Below are 3944 nucleotides of genomic sequence, written 5' to 3' on the forward strand. Positions count from 1 at the left end.
CCCCCCTCTGTACCCCACCCACCACCCTGCGATCTTTGCACGCTTCACCTACACCAGCCCACAACCCGAGAGAACAAGGCGTGACGTCACGTCACTCCACGGCAGCGCCTAGCAGTTCAGGAAAACGGGAATGCCCCAAATGGAAAATTATAAAAAGATCTGACCGCATTGGCGCCAAGACCTGCCTGAGCCCCACCTATTCCGCGCGTTATTTTACAACCCGCCCTGCCGACTTCCTTCCTCGGTTGTTGCCCCGAAAGTAGATAGACGTTGTTAAGTTAAGTGTTTCTCCTCGACTTCTCACGTGAGCAAGTGGTTGGTAAAAGTGCTGTCCTGTGGTGACGTACGTGATCTGCTTCTATTGTTTCTTTTCCCCAGCTTACTTCTGTCAACTCTTCAATAAAGGACGTAGCAAACATACATTATAAGTCGGACAACTGAACAAAGGCGATGTTGTGGCACGTGATTTAAAACAATCATACAGAAATCAGAAGCATAAATTTGCATGTTTAACAGTATACGTGTTGCTAGAGGAAGATACGATGACAATGACGACGACGACGAGTAGAAGGATGAAGAAGAAGGGTAAGGCGTATGCAAGTCATGATATATTCCACTGTACATCCCCACCCTAGAATTACAAAGTTCCATGCTCAGTATCTAGTTCAGAGAAATTTGACGTAAAACATTACGAGTTTCACATTTAACCTCCTTTCGAATGCAATTCTTTGAATATCTTGTTAACGACTCCTAATAATCTTACGATTTTGATAGAGCAGATAGTTTCTGACCTCATGGTCTTATTAACTCAAAACGGCTAAAATTGTCTGGTAGAACTTTTTAATTCTACGATAACGATATGTTAAGACTGTCACAAGACAGTCTCGTTAAAAAACAACAAAAAACTTGAAAACAGAACAAAACCAAACAACTTGTGTGTGATTTCACGTCCCAGTTTATTAAGGCCAAGGTTCGAACTATGCACTATGCACAATGCACCAAGGTGACAGAGATGCGTTTTAGAGGACTGATGAGGACAGATTGCACCAGAGAGGGATTGCACTTGTAGACAACACTGGGTCATTGCCCCCTGTCTGCCTGTCTGTATGTCTGTCTGTCTTTGTCTGTCTGTCTGTCTGTCTGTCTTTGTCTGTCTGTCTTTGTCTGTCTGTCTGTCCTTGTCTGTCTATCTATCTGTCTGTCTGTCTGTCTGTCTGTCTGTCTGTCTGTCTGTCTGTCTGTCTATCTGTCTGTCTGTCTGTCTGTGTGTCAAACCTTCTCTAATTATAGCTACCTGCCCAAGACAATCATCTGTACAAACGATCATTTCCCACAACACCCCCCCTCTCCCTCTTTTGTGTTTTTTCCCTTCATCGTAACGATACCGCCTAAGACATAGACACCTCAGTCAACCTCTTTTCTCCCCAACAATGTGTAGCTGCCTTGAACGATTTCGACTAATACATATATATATGAGAAAAAGACCTGAACTAAAGTGTTCGGTGTTGGAGACCTGTTCACACTGGTTTTAAGCTTGAAACTGCTTCTTCCTACTCTGTCTCTCGCTCTGTTTTTCTCAATCTCTCGCTCCATTTCTCTCCATCTCTCTCTCTCTCTGTCTCTGTCCCTCTCCCCTGTCTCTCCCCGTCTCTCTCTTTTTCGCTCTGTCTCTCCTTCTGTCCCCCCCCCTCTCTCTCTCTCTCTCTCTCTCTCCACCTCTCTCTCTCTCCCTTTGCGCAGCCGCAGAGCCGTGCGATTGGTGAACTGACAGCGCATGAACAATTACCGAAGAAGATATTTTTAGCAGTTTTCTTTTTCCATGGAAAGTTTCGCCGCCATTTGTTCTATTTGACTCAGCACAATTGAAGGCTAAACTATGTAAGGAAAAACAAATTACCAGGGAGGGGAATCGAATGTTCTTCGAGGTGACGAAATTGGCTATCCTTGGCTTGCCCGCTGCGCGACGATTGCGTTTGTGGGCCGGCGAACTCTCTCTTCTCTTCATTTTGGGCCAGTCCTTTGCCTCAGCAAGTCGACTCTGGCCGACGGGCGCTCTTCGGGTAAATGAAATCTTGCTTTGGTTGCATGTTTGGCAGATACAAAGAATACCACTGTTGTTTAAAAAGAATTAAAACACACTTCGTTTAAATAAAAGTTTATTTTGCGTCTTCATATTGCTTTACTTTTGTGTATCCTTTAGTAGTATCATCTGGATGCCAAAACACTTAGCAGAATTTCTATACTTGACTAAAGGCACTTGTAAGGTAAATAGTGTCGGTTACGTGAATTTTTATACGGAATTATTCTGAACATTTATGATGTGCAAATCAAAGTATGTATTGCTGGTGTTATGCATTTCTTTATCGATTAAAGTTCGTTCATCATCATCATCATCGTCATCATCATCATCATCATCATCATCATCATCATCATCATCATCATCATCATCATTATTCGAGGAAACACGGCCGGAAAAGAGAAATTGGTGGAGACCTGAGAGTATATTATGCAGTTTTATTACTTTATTTATAGTATAGACATATTCAACATTTCACTCTATGGGCTTCTTCAGGAACGTGATGAAAATACCCTACTTCCACGGTGCAACTGCGATCTATGGTCACTTAGAAAAGAGTAGATAAGCTCCGTTTCTCGAGAAGAATGCGTGAAGTCACATCAGTGGAGTTGTTCGCCCAGCAAGCGACTTCATTGAATCCGACTTTAGTCAATTATGTGATCTTCGAATTCTATTGATTTTACTATAAAAAAAACCAACTACCAAACATAAAGAAGACAAACAAACCCCAAAAATCCAAAACAAAACGAAACACTCCCCAACTAACCAACCAACCAACAAACCAACTAACCAACCAACCAACCAACTAACCAACCAACCAACTAACCAACCAACCAACCAACAAACCAGCAAACAAATTAAAAAATTTCTCCGGGAAATCAGTCTCCTTTCGTTGAATCCGAGATTTCCTTGAATCCGATTCGTTGAGTCGAAGTTTTGCTGTCCCCACGAAGGACGAATCGATTGTCTTTTGTCTTTAGTGAACTACAATGTAAAAAATCTTAATACTTTCTCCCGCTTAGCCTGAGACTGCATGTTGCCTGTTGTGTAGGATATATTGTAAAGCATTCTAGCAATGAAACGATCAATTTTTCTTATTTTAAAAAATATTCATATTAAATTTTTCCAACGACCGTTACTGTTAGATAACACAACATGTGTTTTTTCCATGGCGCAGCATTTTGCGTGTGGGTGATTGGTGGGTGTTCTCGTGTGGTTTGCTTCTTCTTTCCTATCAAAAATCTATCTTCTTTATCTCCCCTCCTTCTGTTTTGTTTTTGTTACTCTCTAGTAACACCTCTAATCTTCTGCCCTTATATGACCTAATTGTGTTGCAAGTTCCGGAAACTCTTACTAAAACTAAAAAGAAGCGTTTTGCGTTGGGAACCTCTGATACGGTTGCTATTTCTTTTGTCTGGGTCACACAATGAGGGTGAAGAATGAATCGAACATGCCCTAATGGCCACTTATTGTCAAAGACGATCACCAATACAATCAACCTGTTCCCACTCCCCCACTTTGGTTATTATTTTATTAAATAAAAAAACAACAACAACAAACAATTATAATACTGATAACTATAACTATGGAACTGTCGAAGACGCTCAAATGTCTAAGACAAGCCGTTTTTTCCTTGAGAGTGGGTGGCCGTAGCCCCTGGACATGGACGGCTGGTGCCTCTATAAATAAATGATTGATGGTCAAGGTCAAGTGAGTGGTCGTCTGGGACGATTTTGCCTTGTTTGTGTTTGTGTATGTATGTGCTTGTGTGTGTGTGTGTGTATGTGTGTGTGTGTGTGTGTGTGTGTATGTGTGTGTGTGCGTGTGTGTGTGTGTTTGTGTTTGTATGTGGGTGTGTTTGTATATA

At 41.8% G+C, this 3944-nt stretch overlaps 1 protein-coding gene across 2 annotated transcripts in view; it reads left to right on the plus strand.

Moving 5' to 3' along the window:
• Positions 1-3944, plus strand: part of LOC101851333 — a 23093-nt gene that overhangs the window by 7934 nt on the left and 11215 nt on the right. Inside the window, exon 1 of one of the 2 annotated variants that reach the window (XM_035968493.1) lies at positions 1819-2060. The exons of the other annotated variant lie outside the window; for it this stretch is intronic. The gene's annotated coding sequence lies outside the window, so the exon portion shown is untranslated. Of the gene's footprint in view, positions 1-1818; positions 2061-3944 lie in introns of those variants that run through there. 2 annotated transcript variants of the gene reach the window in all.

Source organism: Aplysia californica, unplaced genomic scaffold, assembly GCF_000002075.1.
Source record: "Aplysia californica isolate F4 #8 unplaced genomic scaffold, AplCal3.0 scaffold00062, whole genome shotgun sequence".
Lineage (NCBI taxonomy): Eukaryota > Metazoa > Mollusca > Gastropoda > Aplysiida > Aplysiidae > Aplysia > Aplysia californica.